The sequence below is a fragment of the Jaculus jaculus genome, chromosome 1 (genome assembly GCF_020740685.1).
Source record: "Jaculus jaculus isolate mJacJac1 chromosome 1, mJacJac1.mat.Y.cur, whole genome shotgun sequence".
NCBI classification, from domain to species: Eukaryota; Metazoa; Chordata; class Mammalia; order Rodentia; family Dipodidae; genus Jaculus; species Jaculus jaculus.
This window is the reverse complement of record NC_059102.1, coordinates 336013455-336036574: the sequence shown is the minus strand read 5'-3', so window position 1 is coordinate 336036574 and position 23120 is coordinate 336013455.

The window sequence follows — 23120 nt, the reverse complement described above, 5'->3', positions numbered from 1 at the left end:
CCATTGTCAGCTTGATTGAATCAGGAATCAATGAGGACACACTCCTCTTGGGCAGGTCTGTGAGGGTGTTGCCAGAAAGAACTAAGGAGTAGGGAAGACCCTGTGCCGGAACAGGCAGCCGTTCTTGTGCCAGCCCAGATAGAAACGATCTAAGGGGAAAGTGCTGCTTCTGCTGGCCCACCTTCACTCCTTGCCGGCGAGCGTATCAACCACTTGCTGCGTCCCTCGCTGACATCCTAACCCAGCCTCCTTGCCTTCCAGAAGGGCTGAAGACCAGCTGCTCTCCAGAAACACAGTCGGTTTATACTGGCTTATTGTCTTCTCAGTTTTGGGTCACATTTGCTGGTTCTTCCTATGCATACAGATTTTTTAAAAAATATTTCGTTCTGTTTATTTATTTATTTAAGAGAGAGAGAGAGAGATGCAGAAATAGGCAAGTAGAGAGACAGAGAAAGAATGGACGCACCAGAACCTCCAGCCACTGCTAACGAACTCCAGATGCGTGCACCCCCTTGTGCATCTGGCTTACATGAGTCCTGGGGAGTAGAACCTGAGTCCTTTGGCTTTTTCAGGCAACTGCCTTAACCACTAAGCCATCTCTCCAGCCCCTGCATACAGATTTTTGATGGATGTTAGATTGTAAATTTTATACTGTTTTAACTTTATGGATTTGCTTGAACGGATGTTCAAGCATTCTGACAGGCAGCTAAGTTACTTACGGATTTCTGATTATGTTGTGAGTTACTAAGTTTTATAAAGCAGACTCTGAGTGAGAGTGAACTTTCTAGAGTGGTTTTTGTTTTTGTTTTGTTTTCTGACCTGGAATTCACTATGTAGTCTCACGGTGGCCTTGAACTCATGATGATCCTCCTGCCTCTGCCTCCCAAATGCTGAGGTTAAGGGCATATGCCACCATGCCCGGCTTCTAGTGTGGCCTTTTATTTTTTGTTTTTTTGAGATAGGGTCTCACTTTAGCCCAGGTTGACCTGGAATTCACTCGATAGTCTCAAGGTGGCCTTGACTCACAGTGATCCTCTTACCTCTGCCTCCCAAGGGCTGGGATTTAAGGTATGCACCACCACACCCAGTTTAGTGTGGCATTTTTAAAAAGTGTGTGTGTGTGCACATGCGCATCTACAAATGCAAATGTGCCGTAGTATGTATGTGACAGAGGACAACTTCCAGGTTTTTCCTCAATGATCCACCTCATTTGAAGGTAAATTTCTTGATCTTGCTCTGTTCCTAGTGTTTTAGCTATGCTCATTGACAGTTCCTAGGGAATTCTGTCTCTGCCTCCCATCTCACCATCAGAGCACTGGTATTACGGAAACCCACCATGATTTTGTGTGTGTATGTGTGTTTTATGTGGAGTCTGAGAATCAAAATGAATTACTTAAGTTTGAGCAGCAAGCACTTTATACGTTTATACATCTCAGTCCCTCTTCTATGCCCTTTTAGGCCATTTCTTAAGCATGTTCCTGGGGCTGGGCAGATGGTTCAACAGTTAAAGGTAGTTTTGCTCATAAAGCCTTTCAGCCCAGGATCAATTCTCAAGCCACCCACACAAGCCAAATACAAAAAATGGCACAAGCATATGTTGTTCATTTGCAGCAGCAAGAGGCCATAGCACATGCTTGCACAGGGACACACATATAAATAAGTAAATAAAATTTTTAAGCCAGGCATAGTGGCACATGCCTTTAAACCCAGAACTTGGGAGGCAGAGGTAGGAGGAACACCATGAGTTCAAGGCCACCCTGAGACTGCATAGTGAATTCCAGGTCAGGCTGGGCTAGAGCAAGACCCTACCTCAAAGACAAAACAAAACAAAAAATAAATAAACAAACAGAATGTTCCTTTCAGAATTTGTACTGAATTCCCAAGTATTTAGCAACCTCTTTCCATTCTGGTCGATGAGAACTAAAATAACATTTTGTCCTGAATAAGCTTTTCCTTCTCTTTCTCCTCCTCTTCATTTTTTTTAATTGGTTGGGTGGGGTTTTGAGATGGGATCTCCATTATGTTGTCCTTGCTGATCCAGCACTTGCAGCAAACCTCATATCTTTGCCTCCCAAGTGCTAGGAATATAAGCATGTACTGCCATATCCAGCTGGGATGACCTCCCAGTAGTTATTTTTTTTAATATTTTCATTTATTTATTTGCAAACAGAGAAAGAATGGGTATGCCAGGGCCTCTAGCCACTACAAACTCCAGATGCATGGGCCACTCTGTACATCTGGCTCTACATGGATACTAAGGAATCAAACTTCAGATGTTAGATTTTGCAGGCAAGCACCTTAACCACTGAGCCATCTTGCCAGCCCCTGGAAGTATTTTCCCCTAGAAGTTGTTCTTTCCCAACCTCATGTCCAGTCTGGTAACAGCCTTGGCAGGTTTTCTGCAGGTGCTGTGACTTCAAGACAGTTGCACCACGTCCAGAAGACTGAATTCCTCTATCCTAAGAAGTGCAAGTCATGGTGATGCAGAATTTGGGGCTTGGGAAGGGTCTCCCAGACTTGTGAATTCCAACTTTGGGTTTCCTATCCTATTTTTAACAAAGAATTGCGAAAAATGGTCCTGAGAATGATAAGTTATTTATTACAGAGCTTAACTGGGGAGAAATCATAAATCACAGGGTTTATTTAGGGGAAACTGGTGTCTAGGAAAAGTCTGGAGCAGTTACAGCACGTGTAAGACAGAACCTAGAAGCCCATGCAAAAAAGACTTAGAAGAAACATTCATACATCACATGGGATCAAAACCCTATACCTCCACATAGGAGAAAGCCAAGTGGTGGTGGCTTAAGAAAGAATGACACAGCGACTTCCGGGTAAGATGACAATGTAGTAGCCACGCCAAAGCAGCCTCAGGGGAAATAAGCAGAAAAACAGCACAATACACTCTTCCACTGAAAAATGAAGGTGTATAAGGAATTATCAACCACAGTAGAGAAGCAGGAGAGACCCAGAGCTTCAAGCAAGCAGGCAACTAGCCAGAAAGTGCCCCCCTATGCCAGTGGCCCAGCCCGTGTGCCCACCTGGCCCTGTGTAGAGCTGCAGAAGCCAGGTGAAGGGATTTTCCACTCATACCATCCTCACAAAGCCAAGAAACGTGAAGGGGAAGACAGTAAGGACCAGCTGATCACCTGATGAAGAACACAACCAGGACCAGCTGAGCCGCTCCTGCACAACTCCAGGCACCAGCATGCCTCCCTTCCCCCAACTGCCAGTGCCATGAACCACCAAAGAACTCATCCACCCGCCAGGCACACAGCATCCAGCACAGCCAAACAGAACACCAGATCCGGGGACCAAGCACCTAACGGAATTCACAGAGCAACAGAGAGGGACCGAGGTGGGCACCCAGCACAGGTGGGATTGGAAGCTGTCCCAAAAGGCAACAGGGCCTACTTACGCAAAGCCAGGTGCATAGATCTGCACTGGAAGGGATAATCTCACCTTCCATGTCAGGGCAGGATATGTGTTAAATTTGATTGATGTACTCCTGGTCAGCTTTACCATTCTCAAGCTGTATTTTGATATTGACTACTATTGTCCTTGACATTTCCTGTTATAGGGCATTTGTCTTTTTCTTCTGTCATTATTGGGGTCAGGGTTAAAAGGGTAGATCTTTCTATTTGTTGCCTTCCAGAAATACACTTTTTTATAAAAGATGGACACCATCATAGGGTGATAGGATGGAAAATGGAACCTTAAGCAAATGAGCCTAGAAAACAAGCAGTTATTGCTATCCTAATATCTGACAGGATAGACTTTAAACCAACATTAGTCAGGAAAGATAAAGGTCATTTTATATTGATTAAAGGAAAAATCCAATGGTAAGACATTACCAGTCTAAACATATATGCACCTAACATGGGAGCTCCCAATTTCATCAAACCCTATTAGACTTGAGGCCACAGATAACACCCAACACAGTTGTAGTTGGTGACTTCAACACCCTACTCTCATCAACTGCTCCTGGAAAAAAGTAAACAGAGAAGCATCTGGATTAACTGAGGTCATACAATAAATGGACCTATCAGATATCTACAGAATATTCCTTCCAAATACTGCAGAATACACATTTATTTCAGCAGCACATGGAATATTCTCTAAAATAGACCACATATTAGGACACAAAGCAAATCTTAACAAATACACGAAAATTGAAATAATTCCTTGCACTCTGTCTGTTCACAGTGGGATTACACTACAAATCAACATCAAGAAAAGGTATAGAGCATGCACAAAATCATGGAAACTAAGCATACACTACTAAATGATGAATGATGAATAAACAAATCAAAAAGGAAATTAAAAAATTTATGATATCAAATGATAATGAGAACACAACATACCAAAACCTTTGGGACACAATGAAGGCAGTCCTAAGAAGAAAATTTATAGCTTTAAGTGCTTATAGTAAGAAATTAGAAAAGTCACAAGTAAACAACTTAGTATTTCAACTTAAAGACTTGGTCAAAGAAGAACAAGGCAAATCAAAAATCAGTAGATGGGAAGAACTAATAAAGATTAGGGCAGAAATTAATGAAATAGAACCCAAAAACACAATACAAAGAATCAATGAAACAAAGAGTTTATTCTTTGAAAGGATAAACAAGATTGATAAACCCTTAGCAATTCTAACCAAAAGAAAGAGAGAAGAGGGCTGGAGGAATGGCTTGGCAGTTAAGACACTTGCATGCAAAGCCAAAGGACCCTCATTTGATTCCTCAGCACCCACGTAAGCTGGAAGTACAAGGTAGCATACATCTGGAGATTGTTTGCAACAGTTGGAGACCCTAGCATCTGATTCTCTCTCTCTCCATATATATGCCTTTCTCCTCTCTGTCTCTCAAATAATTTAAAAAAAATTAAAAAGCAAAGAGACAGAGAAAAGACACAAATCAATAAAATTAGAGATGAAAAAAGCACCATTACAATAGTTATCATTGAAATTCAGAAAATCATGAGGACATACTTTAAGAACATATTCTCCATTAAATTTAAAACTCTGAAAGAGAGCCAGAAGTGGTAGTGAATGTTTTTAACCCCAGTACTTGATAGGCAGAGGAGGATCGCTGTGAGTTCGAGGCCACCATGAGACAACACAGTGAATTCGTGTCAGTATGGGCCAGGGAGAGACCCTACCTCAAAAAAAAAAAAAAAAATGAAAGAAATGGATTATTTCTTTTATTTATAGAACCTACAAAAATTAAATCAAGATGAGATAAACCATTTAAACTGACCTATAACAAGCATGGAGACCAAAACAGTTATTTTAAAAAAAAAAATCTCCCAACTAAAAAAGTCCAGGCTGGGCATGCGGTGCATGCCTTTAATTCCAGCACTTGGGAGGCAAAGGTAGGAGGATCACTGTTTGAGGCCACCCTGAGACTACATAGTGAATTTCAGGTCAGCCTGGGCTAGAGTGAGACCCTACCTTGAAAAACAAACAACAAAAAAAAAAAAAACCGCAAAAAAAAAAAAAAAATCCAGGCCCAGATGGATTCATGGGTGAATTTTACCAGACCTTCATGGAAGAACTAACATCAATGCTGCTCAAATTTTTCCATAAAATAGAAAAAGGAAGGAATACTACCAAACTCCTTCTATGAAGCCAGCATCATCCTGATATCTAAACCAGACAGAACAAAAAAAGAAAATTACAGACTGTATTAGTCAGGGTTCTCTAGAGGAACAGAATTACTAGAATGAATTATTTTATAAAGGGAATTTATTGGATTAGCTTACAGTAGTCCAATAGCAGTTGAAGGCCTGAAATCACCGAACCTGGTAGCTGCTCAGTCCACGTGGCCAGATGCCTCAGCAGTCCCAACCGGCACTGCAGATGGTGCCGGAAAGCCTGGAGGCCTCCTGAGGAGCCGGAAAGCCTGGAGGCTTCCTGAGGAGCCGCTGGGTTTCGATCTACGTGGGTCTTCAGTTGATGTTGGTCTTTAGTCCGCACTGGTCTTCAATCCACGCTAGAAGGTAGGGAGCAGCTCCCGCAGCCAAGTGGAAGGAAGGAAGGAAAAAAGGGAACTCTTCTACCCAGAGCTTCCTTATATCAAGTCCCTCTCTGAGCGAGACCGCCCACTCTGGGGGAAGGGCTCACCCTGGGAGAAAGACCTCCTCCTTTAGTTGATCCTTCCTAGAAGCAGCCTGTGGATTACTAAACAGATCAAGTTGACAACACCTTAACTATCACACAGACCAATCTCCCACATGAACATAGATGTGAAAATTCTCAGCAAAATACTGGCAAACAGAATTCAATAATATATCAAAAAGTGCATTCACTCTAAGTAGGCTTTATCCCAGAGATGCAGGAATGGTTCAACATATGCAATTTGATAAATGTAATACACTACATAAATGGGATGAAAAGACAAAAATCACATGATCATCTTAATTGATGCAAAAAGGCATTTGACAAAACCCAACATCCCTTCATGGTAAACGTTCTACAGAAACTGGGAATAGAAGGAACATATCTCAACATAAAAAAAGGCTATTTATGCTAGCCAGGCGTGGTGGTGCATGCCTTTAATCCAAGCACTTAGGAAGCAGAGGTAGGAGGATCACCATGAGTTCAAGGCCACCCTGAGATTACATAGTATAATTCCAGGTCAGTCTGAGCTAAAGTGAAACCCTACCTCGAAAAACCAAAAAAAAATTTTAAAAGGCTATTTATGATAAACCTACAGCCAAAATAATACTAAATGGGGAAAAACTTGAAGCTTTTCCACTAAAATCAGGAACAAGACAAGGGTGCCCACTGTTCCCATTTTTATTTAACATAGTACTGAAAGTCTTAGCAATAGCAATAAGGCAAGACATACATATAAAATTAATATAAATTAGAAAGAAGAGATAAAATTATCATTATGTGCAGATGATGTGATTCTGTAGATAAAAGGCCCAAAAGACTCTATCAGTAAACTGTTAGAACTGATACACACTTTAGCAACATAGCAGGATACAAAATAAGCACACAGAAATCAGTAGCCATCCTATATACTAGCAGCAAACATGCTGAAGATGAAATCAGGGAGTCACTCCCATTCACAAATAAAAAAATAAAAATAAATAAATAAATAAAGTACCTTGGAATAAACCTAACTAAGGAAGTATCCATGGTTATTGTGGCTATGTTCACAATAGCTAGGAAACAGAACCAACCTAGATATCCCTCAACTGATGAGTGGATAATGAAGGTGTGGTACATTTATACAATGGAGTTCTATTCAGTGGTAAAGAAAAATGAAGTTATGAAATTTTCAATTGGATGGATCACAAAAGGATTATACTAATTGAGGTAACCTAGGCCCAGAAATCCAAACGCTGCATGTTCTCTCTCATATTTGAATCCTAGCTACAAATGTTTAGACTTGTATGTGAGTTAGAGTAAAAATTGGTAGCAGAAACCAGTAAGCTAGAAAGGGGCTATAAGGGAAGGAGGACAAGGGAATACTTAAGAGAATGATATTGTGTATATGTAAAGATTACTGGGGATAGAATGGCCTAAGTAAGGTCAAGAGAAGAGATTGAGTAAATGGAAGGTGGGAAGAGGTTTACTCAAAACTTAAGAGGGCATGCATAAGCCATATGGAAACTAGATTTTTTTTTTTTAACAATAGTGTACCCTGAAGCCATTGATTGTTACAAGAAAATTTTCACTGCCAGGGTAGGATACCTTCCGGTTAGTTGTTGGCCAAGGAGGTCCCTGATGCCCCAAAACATTACAGGTCATTGCCAAGACTTTTGGTTTCCCACCAGGAATAGACAGTAAGACCCTATTACTGAACACTCCACATGCTTGAGGTTCAAGGTCACTGAGAAATCAAGCTGGTGCTGATCTGAAAGCCTTCTCCCTGTAGATAGAAAGCTAAAAAAAACTACACTGCATGTAGCCCTGTGGGAGAGAGATCATCAGTGGAGATAAGCAACAGTGGACACTGCAAGCCTTAAATTTGGCCAGTCAGGCTAAATGAGCCAGCAGGTACAATAGTGGCATGTCTGTTATGGGGGAAACCAGCTACTCATTAATTGGACTGGAGGTCCGCTCTATGGGAGGGAATACATGACTGGTACTGAAAACCTAGTCAAAAGTCTATGGCTGGGCATGGTGGTGCACACCTTTAATCCCAACACTTGGGAGGCAGAGGTAGGAGGATTACCACAAATTCAAGGCCACCCTGAGAGGATGAGAAGAAGAAAAATGCCAGAACAGAGATAGACTGGAAGATTTGGACACAGGAGAAGTGAGCAGTAAGAAAGTCAAGGGAGTTATTACACACACTGTAGACCCTGAGGAATTACAAATATTCCAGGCCCACAGTTTAGAGGAACTACACATGTGGTAAGACTTAGAGATTAAAGAGAAATCACAAATACAACCCAGGTGAGAAGGTACCCCAAAGCATGATGCAGATAGAAGGTTGAAAGACTGCGTTACATGCGTGTTCAGTCCAGGCCACAGGGCAAAAAGAGAGACTGGGCCATGTGGGTAACCTCCTTTATACAGATCAGACATCCGGTTAGGGTGAGCCTCATCCTCAGACTTAGGTGTGTAAGGCGAAGACCTGGTTGGTTCATGGATTCAGGGGGCTGACCCAAAGACAAGCTCACCTAAGTAATATGCCAGATTGTGGGAACACCAGGGGGCGCTGCGGCCACTGTGGATAAAACGAGCAGACAGGCGGTCCAGTTCTGCCAAGGTAAGTTCTCTGTTAGGGCTTCTGTTTCTACCTAAATTCCATGTTTCTGTTCTAGGGTTTTCTCTGATATTTGCCCTTCTCAGCAGCACACAGGCACGCCCTGACAATGCGGGGAGCAGTTATGGCTTCCAAAGGCAATCCTCAACAACTGCAGTAAGGAGGCAATAAATAAGTGTCCTAAACATGTCATTCTTCCCATGGACATGCGACACATCCAGAAGAATCTCACCTCGGTACCTTCTGCAACAATAGTGATGTTGCACCCCCACGCTGACCTTTGCTCCCTCAATATCTCACTTTTCCTGATCACCATGTTACTGCCTGGATCAGCACTTAAACAAAACTCCCTCCACCCAAATTGATCTTGTTCTCTGATTTGGGAAAACTCAAAGTAAATAGAAGGCTCCTTAATTCTAACAACCAGTAATCCATTCAAGTTTACCAAAAGTTGTGAAAACCTTCTAGTATATTCCTGGAGCCTCAGCCAGTGGTGAAGTTAAGAGTGCTGTGAGCTTGGGCTTTGCCTGACCAGCTAGTTGTACCTGGGAGAAAAAGGTCACACTTCTGTGCTGGTGTGGGAATATCTAGACTTCTATCGAGTGAGGAATGGAATACTTCTCTTTAGGCAGGAGTTCACTTCCAAAGCTGGATATTAAGGCTTTTTGAGTGCCCTAAGAAAGATAAGTTTGGGGTGAAATATTCAACAGATTCACATGATCTAACTAAGGTTTGTAGCAAAATAAATATTCAACATCTCAGCATGTTTCAGGTAAATGGGTTATAAATTGTATGAATGGGGCTGGAGATATGGCTTAGTGGTTAAGTGCTTGCCTGTAAAGTCTAAGGACCCTGGTTCAAGGCTCCATTCCCCAGGACCCATGTTGGTCAGATGCATAAGGGGGTGCATGCATCTGGAGTTTGTTTGCAGTGGCTGGAGGCCCTGGCACTCCCATAATCTATCCCTCTCTCCCTCTCTCTCTCTCTCTCTTTCTCTCCCTCTTTCTCTCTCTGTCTGTCACTGTCAAATAAATAAATAAATAATAAACAAAAAATTTTTAAAAAATAAATAAATTGTATGAACCCTGCATATATTTATAAAACCTGATGCATAAGGAATATATCTGAAATTTATTTATTTATTTTTAGTTTTTCAAGGTAGGGTCTCACTCTAGCTCAGGCTGACTTGGAATTCACTATGTAGTCTCAGGCTGGTCTCGAATTCTCAGCAATCCTCCTACCTCTGCCTCCCAAGTGCTGGGGTTAAAGGTATGTGCCACCAGGCCCTGCCCTACTGATCTTTATTTTTATGAAGCAAGTTCTCACTTTAGCCCAGGATGACCTGAAACTCACCCTGTAGTCCAGGCTGGCCTTGAACTCATGGCCATCATCCTACCTCAGCCCCCTGAGTACTGTGATTACAGGTGTGAGACCCCATCCTAGCTTGGATCTGAACTTTCAAAGCACATTTTCTGTTTCCACAACTAGGTGATTGTCTACACCTGAGAAAGTCATTAAAGACAACCTTCCTTGTCCCACACACTGCATCAGCTCTTCTTTCTCTTTCCCTATTCCTTCAGGCCTTCCTCTTGTTTGCTTTCTGTTCAAAAGAACATTTCCGTATTTAAAGTGGTCTATAATCCTACTGTCTGTTTAACCTTTCCTCTAAAGAAAACAAAGATGAGGCTAGGGAGATAGTTCAATTGGTAAACCCTTTGCTATGCAAGTGTGTGGACTTGAGTTATTATCCTGAGCACCCATGCAAATGCCAGGTGGGCATGGTAGTCCACATGTAATTCCATCACCTAGGAGATATATACGGGCTCCCCAGGGAAGAAGGCCAGCTAGACCACCTGAACTGGCAAGCCTAGGTTCAAGTGAGAGATGTTATCTAAATAAATAAGATGGAAAGCAATGAAGAAGCAGACGTGATATCAACCTCTGGCCTCCATGCACAGGCACATATGCAGACACACACATATGCAGGCACACCACACACACACATGCAAAAAAGTTTAGATGAGACATTATCATTATTAAACTTAGATGCAAAAATCCTGAACAAAATCCTTACAAACCAAATTCAACAACACATCAAAAGCATTATATACCTCAATCAAACAGGCATCATCCCAGGGATGCAGGGATGGTTCAATATCTGGAAATATTAATGCCATACACTAGAGAAATAAACTTAAAAATAAGACTCACATGATCATTTCAATAGACAGGGGAAAAGGCTTTAGACAAAATCACTTCATGATCAAAACGCTGGAGAGACTAGGCATGAAGAGTTTATATCTCAACATAATAAAGGCTACATACAAAACACCTAAAGCCCCAATCAAACAATGGGTAAAGACTCAAAGAGTTCCCATTAAGATTAGAGACAACACAGGGGTGTCCACTGTCACCACTGCTCTTTAACATAGTACTTGAACTCCTAGCCTAAGCAATACGACAGGAGAAAGCTATGAAAGGGATACAAATTAGAAAGGAGGAACAAACTTGCTCTATTTGTAGATGACAGGATCCTATACATAAGTGACCTGAAAGACTCATCATAAAACTTCTAAAGGTGATAAATTCCTTCAGCAAAGTGGCAAGATACACAATAATGCAAAATGTAGTAGCCTTCCTATATACAAAAAAAAAAAAAGAAAGAAAGAAAGAAATCAGCAAGGTTGTCCCATTTTCAATAACCATACACAACCCAGGTGTGGTGGCACTCAGGAGGCAGAGGTAGAAGGATCACCATGAGTTTAAGGCCACCCTGAGATGACACAGTGAATTCCAGATCAGCCTGAGCTAGAGTGATATCCTACCTCAGAAAAACAAAAATAAATAAATAACCACACACACACACACACACACACACACACACACACACAAAATCAGATACCTTGGAATAACACTAACTAAGGATGTGAAAGACTTATTTATATAATGAAAACATAAAAACACTAAAGAAAGAAATTGAGAAATACATGAGAAGATGGAAAAGCCAGAATTAATATTGTGAAAATGGCAATTCTATCAGAAGGAATATAGAGATTCAATGCAATTTCACTAAAAATCCTAGTATCATTCTTCACAGAAGCAGAAAAAATTATCTCAAAATTCATATGGCATGGCAGAAGGCCTCAGATATCCAAAATATCCTGAGCAAAAGAAACACCTCTGGAAGTATCACCATACCCAATCCAAAGCTATACTACAAAGCCATAGTACCATAAACACGACACTGGCACAAAAACACATACAGACCAATGGAACAGAATTGGACATCCAGTCCTTAGTTCAAGTAACTCTAGCTACTTGATCTTTGACAAAGGAGCCAACAACATATGGTGGAGAAAGGACAGCGTCTTCAACAAATGATGCTGGACATGTGGATAACCACATGTAGAAAAGTAAAACTAGACCACTCCTCTAATCATGCACAAAAATCAACTCCAAATGGATTAAAGACCTCAAACTAAGACCTGAAACTCTTACCTGACTGGAAGAAGAAAATAGGGGAAACTCTCCAGGATATAGGAGTAGGGAAAGACTTCTTGAACAATATTCCAGTAATCCAGGAAATTAAACACTCATTCAACCAGTGAGATCTCATGAAGCTAAAAAGCTTTTGCACAAACGTACCAAAAAAATAGAGCCAACAGATTATCTACAGAATAGGAGAAAATCTTAGCCAGCTATACCACTGACAGAGGTCCAATATCTAGAATCAACAAAGGAAAAACAACACCGGGTGTGGTGGGGCAAACATTTAATCCCAGCACTCAGGAGCCAAAGGTAGGGGGATTGTCGTGAGTTTGAGGCCACCCTGAGACTACATAATGAACTCCAAGTCATCCTGGGCTAGAGTGAGACCCTTCCTCAAAAAAAATGTGGCAATTTTATAGGGGGAAAGAATTAAGATATTTTTTAAATATGCTTCAGGAATGCATCATTACCTAGTTAACAAAAACACAGCTAAGAAATTAATAAGTGACATGAATATGCACCGATTATTCTATATTTTCATGTTTACATAATCAATATAAATATGTTACAAAATTTTTGCTTTAATATACATGGATATATGTATACCTAATGTGTGTTTGTGTATAGGAGTGCATGTGTGCACACGTGTGTATAATCTCAGGTATTGTTCCTCAGGCATAGTCCACCCTTTTTGAAACAGAGTCTCTTATTGGCTTGGAGCTCATCAACTAGACTTGACTAGCTGTCAGGGATCCCCAGGAATCCACCTGTCTCCACCTCCCCAGTGCTCAGATGACAAACACATGCTATCATTACTGACCATCCGTAACAAGCCAGCGGTGGTGAATTCCCTACATTTATTACATGAATTGAGCTCCCATATGTTTAGAAGAAGCATGCTGACATGTGGAGAAGAGACATCATAAACACTGAACCTCATTGAGCCATGTTTGCAAAAAAGGTGCTATTTAACTTTATGATAAAATATATAGGCAGTAACGTTTGTGCCTGCCTTAGATCCCAGTGCTCTCTTGCAAGCTGGAAATCCCCTGATGAGTATCATGTGATGATTCACTTCCTTCTCTTCTCTCGGGGCTATCTTGAGCTCACCTTCTCCTTCTACTTCCTCTGACCCCAAAGAAACACCTACCTGAACAGCACTGGAGACCCGCCTGACTTCAGAGGAAGCCAGGCTCCCAGGTGGACAGCAAAAAGCTGAGCATGGAACCTCAATGCTAAGCTCACCTGGTCCAATATCAATAAACAGAGGTAGAACTTGGAGTGATGGACCAACGAGCTACCTAGAGTGGGAAATCATGAGTGCATTTAGATATCTAGTGAAAGAAATATCCCTGGGAGACAATGGACAAGGAAAAGTTGGAGAATAACCATGTTCCTTTTGAGCCCATAAGTCTTGGTGAACATGGTAAAATATACATGAACTACATAGGAAGTAGGAAAAGGCCATGAGGTCTCCTTTGCCTCTGGGAGGTTGGAAAAGGAAGGTGCTGCAGAACCTAGCTTGTCTCTCCAGGTTGCTTACCCAGCTGACCAGACAACTGAGACAAAGATAGAAAATTATTCCCTTGGGCTGGAGAGATAGCTTAGCGGCTGAGCGCTTGCCTGTGAAGCCTAAGAACCCCTGTTCGAGGCTGGATTCCCCAGGACCCACGTTAGCCAGGTGCACAAGGGGGCGCACACATCTGGAGTTCATTTGCAGTGGCTGAAGCCCTGGCACGCCCATTCTCTCTTTCTCTGCCCCTTTCTCTTTTTCTCTCTCTGCCTCTTTCTGTCTGTCGCTCTCAAATAAATAACTAAAGATAAACAAAAAAATTTTAAAAAGAAAATTATTCCCTCAGTTCACCCCAGGAGAACTAGCATAAGGGATTGTAGACCCACAGAACAGGAACAATTTAATATTTAAAAAATCTTTCTAAGATGTCCCTGTGATTCCTTACCAAAAGATGAGGTATTGTTTTATAAAAATGCCAAGGATAACTTGGTATTTGTGCAGGGCATGATCATGTGCACCTGTATCCCACCTCTCAGGAGGCTGAGGCAGGAGGATTGAGAGTTTGATGCCAGACTGTGCTACATGGTGAGTTTCAGATTAGCCTAGTCTACAATGTGAAACCCAGACCACCCCCCAATAAAAAGAATGAGAATACATGTTCAGATGTGATCTGTTGCTCACAGCAGATGAGGACTACACTTCTTACCTTATAGAGAACAAGTATTCTTGTAACCTTCTAGAGACCAGGTTCTCTTCTCACCTTCCGGAGACCATGTTCTCTTCTTACTTTCCAGAGAACGAGTTCTCCTCTCACCTTCCGGAGACCGAGTTCTCCTCTCACCTTCCCGAGACCGAGTTCTCCTCTCACCTTCCCGAGACCGTGCTCTCCTCTCACCTTCCGGAGACCGAGTTCTCCTCTCACCTTCCCGAGACCGAGCTCTCCTCTCACCTTCCGGAGACCGTGCTCTCCTCTCACCTTCCCGAGACCGAGTTCTCCTCTCACCTTCCCGAGACCGTGTTCTCCTCTCACCTTCCGGAGACCGTGCTCTCCTCTCACCTTCCCGAGAGCGTGCTCTCCTGTCACCTTCCCGAGACCGAGTTCTCCTCTCACCTTCCCGAGACCGAGTTCTCCTCTCACCTTCCCGAGACCGTGCTCTCCTCTCACCTTCCGGAGACCGAGTTCTCCTCTCACCTTCCCGAGACCGAGCTCTCCTCTCACCTTCCGGAGACCGTGCTCTCCTCTCACCTTCCCGAGACCGAGTTCTCCTCTCACCTTCCGGAGACCGAGTTCTCCTCTCACCTTCCCGAGACCGTGTTCTCCTCTCACCTTCCCGAGAGCGTGCTCTCCTGTCACCTTCCCGAGACCGAGTTCTCCTCTCACCTTCCCGAGACCGAGTTCTCCTCTCACCTTCCCGAGACCGTGCTCTCCTCTCACCTTCCGGAGACCGAGTTCTCCTCTCACCTTCCCGAGACCGAGCTCTCCTCTCACCTTCCGGAGACCGTGCTCTCCTCTCACCTTCCCGAGACCGAGTTCTCCTCTCACCTTCCCGAGACCGTGCTCTCCTCTCACCTTCCTGAGAGCGTGCTCTCCTCTCACCTTCCCGAGACCGAGTTCTCCTCTCACCTTCCGGAGACCGTGCTCTCCTCTCACCTTCCCGAGAGCGTGCTCTCCTCTCACCTTCCCGAGACCGAGTTCTCCTCTCACCTTCCCTAGACCGAGTTCTCCTCTCACCTTCCCGAGACCGAGTTCTCCTCTCACCTTCCAGAGACCGAGTTCTCCTCTCACCTTCCCTAGACCGAGTTCTCCTCTCACCTTCCCGAGACCGAGTTGTCCTCTCACCTTCCCAAGACCGTGCTCTCCTCTCACCTTCCCGAGACCGAGTTCTCCTCTCACCTTCCCTAGACCGAGTTCTCCTCTCACCTTCCCGAGACCGAGTTCTCCTCTCACCTTCCCGAGACCGAGTTCTCCTCTCACCTTCCCTAGACCGAGTTCTCCTCTCACCTTCCCGAGACCGAGTTCTCCTCTCACCTTCCCTAGACCGAGTTCTCCTCTCACCTTCCCGAGACCGAGTTCTCCTCTCACCTTCCGGAGACCGTGCTCTCCTCTCACCTTCCCGAGACCGAGTTCTCCTCTCACCTTCCGGAGACCGAGTTCTCCTCTCACCTTCCGGAGACTGTGCTCTCCTCTCACCTTCCCGAGACCGAGTTCTCCTCTCACCTTCCGGAGACCGTGCTCTCCTCTCACCTTCCCGAGACCGAGTTCTCCTCTCACCTTCCGGAGACCGAGTTCTCCTCTCACCTTCCGGAGACTGTGTTCTCCTCTCACCTTCCCGAGACCGAGTTCTCCTCTCACCTTCCCGAGACCGTGCTCTCCTCTCACCTTCCGGAGACCGAGTTCTCCTCTCACCTTCCGGAGACCGTGCTCTCCTCTCACCTTCCCGAGACCGAGTTCTCCTCTCACCTTCCCAAGACCGTGCTCTCCTCTCACCTTCCCGAGACCGAGTACTCCTCTCACCTTCCGGAGACCGAGTTCTCCTCTCACCTTCCCGAGACCGTGCTGTCCTCTCACCTTCCCTAGACCGAGTTCTCCTCTCACCTTCCGGAGACCGTGTTCTCCTCTCACCTTCCCGAGACCGAGTTCTCCTCTCACCTTCCCGAGACCGAGTTCTCCTCTCACCTTCCCGAGACCGTGCTCTCCTCTCACCTTCCGGAGACCGAGTTCTCCTCTCTCCTTCCCGAGACCGAGTTCTCCTCTCACCTTCCCTAGACCGTGCTCTCCTCTCACCTTCCCTAGACCGTGCTCTCCTCTCACCTTCCCGAGACCGTGCTCTCCTCTCACCTTCCCTAGACCGTGTTCTCCTCTCACCTTCCCAAGACCGAGTTGTCCTCTCACCTTCCCGAGACCGTGCTCTCCTCTCACCTTCCCGAGACCGAGTTCTCCTCTCACCTACCCTAGAACGAGTTCTCCTCTCACCTTCCGGAGACCGTGTTCTCCTCTCACCTTCCCGAGACCGAGTTCTCCTCTCACCTTCCCGAGACCGAGTTCTCCTCTCACCTTCCCGAGACCGAGTTCTCCTCTCACCTTCCCGAGACCGTGCTCTCCTCTCACCTTCCGGAGACCGAGTTCTCCTCTCACCTTCCCGAGACCGTGTTCTCCTCTCACCTTCCCTAGACCGAGTTCTCCTCTCACCTTCCGGAGACCGAGTTCTCCTCTCACCTTCCCGAGACCGAGTTCTCCTCTCACCTTCCCGAGACCGAGTTCTCCTCTCACCTTCCCGAGACCGAGTTCTCCTCTCACCTTCCCGAGACCGTGCTCTCCTCTCACCTTCCGGAGACCGAGTTGTCCTCTCACCTTCCCGAGACCGTGTTCTCCTCTCACCTTCCGGAGACCGTGCTCTCCTCTCACCTTCCGGAGACCGAGTTGTCCTCTCACCTTCCCGAGACCGAGTTCTCCTCTCACCTTCCTGAGACCGTGCTCTCCTCTCACCTTCCGGAGACCGAGTTCTCTTCTCACCTTCCCGAGACCGAGTTCTCCTCTCACCTTCCCGAGACCGTGCTCTCATCTCACCTTCCCGAGACCGAGTTCTCCTCTCACCTTCCCGAGACCGAGTTCTCCTCTCACCTTCCGGAGACCGAGTTCTCCTCTCACCTTCCCGAGACCGAGTTCTCCTCTCACCTTCCCGAGACCGAGTTGTCCTCTCACCTTCCCAAGACCGTGCTCTCCTCTCACCTTCCCGAGACCGAGTTCTCCTCTCACCTTCCGGAGACCGTGCTCTCCTCTCACCTTCCGGAGACCGAGTTCTCCTCTCACCTTCCCGAGACCGTGTTCTCCTCTCACCTTCCCGAGACCGAGTTCTCCTCTCACCTTCCGGAGACCGTGCTCTCCTCTCACCTTCCGGAGACCGTGTACTCCTCTCACCTTCCCGAGACCGTGTTCTCCTCTCACCTTCCCGAGACCGAGTTCTCCTCTCACCTTCCGGAGACCGAGTTCTCCTCTCACCTTCCCTAGACCGAGTTCTCCTCTCACCTTCCGGAGACCGAGTTCTCCTCTCACCTTCCCGAGACCGAGTTCTCCTCTCACCTTCCCTAGACCGAGTTCTCCTCTCACCTTCCGGAGACCGTGTTCTCCTCTCACCTTCCCGAGACCGAGTTCTCCTCTCACCTTCCCGAGACCGAGTTCTCCTCTCACCTTCCCGAGACCGAGTTCTCCTCTCACCTTCCGGAGACCGAGTTCTCCTCTCACCTTCCCTAGACCGAGTTCTCCTCTCACCTTCCCGAGACCGAGTTCTCCTCTCACCTTCCCTAGACCAAGTTCTCCTCTCACCTTCCGGAGACCGAGTTCTCCTCTCACCTTCCCTAGACCGAGTTCTCCTCTCACCTTCCCGAGACCGAGTTCTCCTCTCACCTTCCGGAGACCGAGTTGTCCTCTCACCTTCCAGAGACCGTGCTCTCCTCTCACCTTCCCTAGACCGAGTTCTCCTCTCACCTTCCGGAGACCGAGTTCTCCTCTCACCTTCCGGAGACCGTGTTCTCCTCTCACCTTCCCGAGACCGAGTTCTCCTCTCACCTTCCCGAGACCGAGTTCTCCTCTCACCTTCCGGAGACCGAGTTCTCCTCTCACCTTCCCGAGACCGAGTTCTCCTCTCACCATCCCTAGACCGAGTTCTCCTCTCACCTTCCGGAGACCGAGTTCTCCTCTCACCTTCCCGAGACCGAGTTCTCCTCTCACCTTCCGGAGACCGAGTTCTCCTCTCACCTTCCGGAGACCGTGTTCTCCTCTCACCTTCCCGAGACCGAGTTCTCCTCTCACCTTCCCGAGACCGAGTTGTCCTCTCACCTTCCCGAGACCGTGCTCTCCTCTCACCTTCCCGAGACCGTGCTCTCCTCTCACCTTCCCGAGACCGTGTTCTCCTCTCACCTTCCCGAGACCGAGTTCTCCTCTCACCTTCCCGAGACCGTGCTCTCCTCTCACCTTCCCGAGACCGAGTTCTCCTCTCACCTTCCCGAGACCGAGTTCTCCTCTCACCTTCCCGAGACCGAGTTCTCCTCTCACCTTCCCGAGACCGAGTTCTCCTCTCACCTTCCCGAGACCGAGTTCTCCTCTCACCTTCCCGAGACCGTGTTCTCCTCTCACCTTCCGGAGACCGTGCTCTCCTCTCACCTTCCCGAGACCGAGTTCTCCTCTCACCTTCCCGAGACCGAGTTCTCCTCTCACCTTCCAGAGACCGAGTTCTCCTCTCACCTTCCCGAGACCGAGTTCTCCTCTCACCTTCCGGAGACCGAGTTGTCCTCTCACCTTCCAGAGACCGTGCTCTCCTCTCACCTTCCCTAGACCGAGTTCTCCTCTCACCTTCCGGAGACCGAGTTCTCCTCTCACCTTCCGGAGACCGTGTTCTCCTCTCACCTTCCCGAGACCGAGTTCTCCTCTCACCTTCCCGAGACCGAGTTCTCCTCTCACCTTCCGGAGACCGAGTTCTCCTCTCACCTTCCCGAGACCGAGTTCTCCTCTCACCATCCCTAGACCGAGTTCTCCTCTCACCTTCCGGAGACCGAGTTCTCCTCTCACCTTCCCGAGACCGAGTTCTCCTCTCACCTTCCGGAGACCGAGTTCTCCTCTCACCTTCCGGAGACCGTGTTCTCCTCTCACCTTCCCGAGACCGAGTTCTCCTCTCACCTTCCCGAGACCGAGTTGTCCTCTCACCTTCCCGAGACCGTGCTCTCCTCTCACCTTCCCGAGACCGTGCTCTCCTCTCACCTTCCCGAGACCGTGTTCTCCTCTCACCTTCCCGAGACCGAGGTCTCCTCTCACCTTCCCGAGACCGTGCTCTCCTCTCACCTTCCCGAGACCGAGTTCTCCTCTCACCTTCCCGAGACCGAGTTCTCCTCTCACCTTCCCGAGACCGAGTTCTCCTCTCACCTTCCCGAGACCGAGTTCTCCTCTCACCTTCCCGAGACCGAGTTCTCCTCTCACCTTCCCGAGACCGTGTTCTCCTCTCACCTTCCGGAGACCGTGCTCTCCTCTCACCTTCCCGAGACCGAGTTCTCCTCTCACCTTCCCGAGACCGAGTTCTCCTCTCACCTTCCAGAGACCGAGTTCTCCTCTCACCTTCCCGAGACCGAGTTCTCCTCTCACCTTCCGGAGTCCGTGCTCTCCTCTCACCTTCTCGAGACCGTGTTCTCCTCTCACCTTCCGGAGTCCGTGCTCTCCTCTCACCTTCCCGAGACCGTGCTCTCCTCTCACCTTCCCTAGACCGAGTTGTCCTCTCACCTTCCCGAGACCGAGTTCTCCTCTCACCTTCCCGAGACCGAGTTCTCCTCTCACCTTCCCGAGACCGAGTTCTCCTCTCACCTTCCCGAGACCGAGTTCTCCTCTCACCTTCCCGAGACCGAGTTCTCCTCTCACCTTCCAGAGACCGTGCTCTCCTCTCACCTTCTGGAGACCGAGTTCTCCTCTCACCTTCCGGAGTCCGAGTTCTCCTCTCACCTTCCGGAGACCGTGCTCTCCTCTCACCTTCCCGAGACCGAGTTCTCCTCTCACCTTCCCGAGACCGAGTTCTCCTCTCACCTTCCCGAGACCGAGTTCTCCTCTCACCTTCCCGAGACCGTGTACACTTCTTACTTACCTTCTATATATCCATATATTCTGACAGCCAAGTGCCAGCACAGTCAGAATTGTTGGTGTCAAATCCCAGAACAGACCTCAGTGCCATATCTTATCAGCTGTGAGACACTTGGGCAAATCCCCCAATCTCCCTTCTCCCTGACCCACCTAACAGAGTTGTGATGGAGATTGTGGGGCTATCTGTGTGAAGCTCTGAGCACTGAGCCAGAGGCAAATCCTCCCAAGGTTGCTGCTGGTTCTTTTTTGGACACGTTGTGTCAGCAGACCTTCTGTTGTTCCTCCTGGAACTACTACTGGTGATTTTTACACCTCCCAGCAAGTTCATAAGGAGTATGAATTCATCACAGAGGAGGTTATACATGGGGGAGGTTGTTGCCTAATTCGATGAGTCAGGTTGTTTTCTTCTTTTCACTTCTGTGTTAAAATAGAAATTTAGGTCGATGTTTTGCCTGAGGCTGAAAGCTTTCATATTGGTCACCTGTCTGGAATGAGAAAATAACCTCTCTTAGTGTCTGGACGCCTCTTCAGCTCCACAGTTGATGCTGATCAATTACCTTTGGGAAGATGAAGCAAGGATCTGAGGATAGAGTCTGTATATGGCTCTTAACTCAGCTTAGGCCCCATGTGACAGAGAGAAAGAGATAGAGAAGAGCAAGAATAGAGAAGGAAGGAAAGGAAGGAAGGAAGGAAGGAAGGAAGGAAGGAAGGAAGGGGATTCAATGTCTTACTTATACACAAGTTCATCTGAAAAGAATAATTTACAAAGCCCAGAACACCAGGGTTATTCAGTTGATTTGACAGGTGATCTCTGTGTGTGAACAGCTATACTAGAGAATTCATTACTTCACACAAGCATGGGGCAGTGCCTACAAAAGCTTGCCAGCTAAGATACTTTAACAGGAAACTTGAGTTGACCAGAAAAGGCAGAGATGAGCTTTCTACTGAGAATATCCATTCTAAAGAATTGCTCTCATAGGGTAATGATATCAACCCTGATGAACACTGATGTCATCACCCCCAAAGTCCTGTGGTGTCATGAGCTAACTTCAAAAAGGTGACTTACATGCTGGGTGTGGTGGCGCATGCCTTTAATCCTAGCACTCAGGAGGCAGAGGTAGGAGGATCGCCACCCTGAGATGACAGAGTTAATTCCAGGTCAGCATGGACCAGAGTGAGACCCTACCTCAAGAAACCAAAAAAAAAAAAAAAAAAGGTGACTTACATGTTGCCATAATGACTAAGTGACATCACTTGAACAAATCAGTCAGATTTTCATGTTCCTAGCCCTCCTGTGGGTGTAAGACTGGGTGCTGGCTTCACAACCTTAGCCATCAGGTACTCCAACGTGTTGGCTCCTGCTGGGTGGCAACAGGTTTGTTTTTCTTGATTATGTAACCTGAATTCCTTTTCCAAGAAAGGATTTGAAAGTGAGCTATTAAATTGGATCACCAGCAAGTATACAGTCTAAATGCTTACACGTGTGAACTGCAAATAAACCCAGACCCTTCCTCTCAAATTACCACCCACCCGGCCCCTCTACCAACTAGCGAACTCTAAGTCCACTGTGACTCAGAAGGAACAAATGGCTTACATGAAGCACTAAACTGCCTACTAAGGATTTTTAGGGGAGATACTTGATCTGCTCAGTCCTAAATAGCAATCTACTCAGCCAGGGAATTAGGCAATTTGTACAGTGGCCCTATATTAACTTTGCTTTAAAAACTAATATAGTGTTAAAGTGTTGTTTAAAAGGTACATATTAGAGTGGGTTCAGAGACTTCAGGGTCTAAGCAAGAACTCATTGATTGGAATGCTATTTAGGAAAGTCCACATTGTCCTTAACATCCAGAACAAAGTGGAAAACCTCAGCAGGGACTGCTTAGGTCACATTCCATGTTCCTGCCACTGGCACACACACTTCCTGGTCCTTCTTGCCTGGCAGACCATGAATGGTTTGATTCTTCTCCTCGAACAATCCACATGGCTTTTTGCCCTTAAGGTTCCAGCTGCCAGACCAGGTGTTACTGGAAAACAAAAAAAGCTTCTCCCAGAGATTTGGATTTTCTCTGAAGATAACAGATTGAGTTAAGCATGTGGGGGAAGATCTTATCAAGCAAAGGTCATGACTCTATGCATCCTCAAAAAGGAGCATTTCAGAATCACCACGAAAACAAGCTTGGAGAGCTATAAACGTTCCATGAGGTCTTCTGGAGTGAAGAAAGAAAAGAAAGGGGAGGGTAGGAAAAGGAAAAAGGAGAAAGAGGACGTGACCAGATTCCTGGGCCAACAGCATTCCCCCCACCCGTTGGGGGAAATGATAATTTTTCTTCAAGTGATATGATCATGCTATGCTTTCCTGTGCAGCTGATGAACATGGCTATGTTGACTACAAGCCAAAAGCCAAAGACAGGCTTTCCTTCCACTGTCTCCAGAGACTCACACCATCAGAAATGGCCCTAGGTCAGAGCCCTCTGCACACTATGTGAGGAGGACAATGTAACTCAGAAAGGAAAAGGAGAGAGTGGGAGAGGGACTGATTCCAGAACTTCTCCTCATCTGGAGTAGCTGAGTATACTCTGAATTTTAAGTAGAAAACAAAGCTATGTAAGAACACTAGTTTCTCAAACAGTAACCTCTGTTGCTTGGGAAAAACTCTTACGCTGGTGTTATTATACTTTTGCAGGTGTTAAGACAAAAAGACAGAATCTTGAAGCAAGCTGGCAAGGATAGGGAGAATGAAGGAGCAAAAAGAGTTGAATTTTAACTTGGCTGAGAG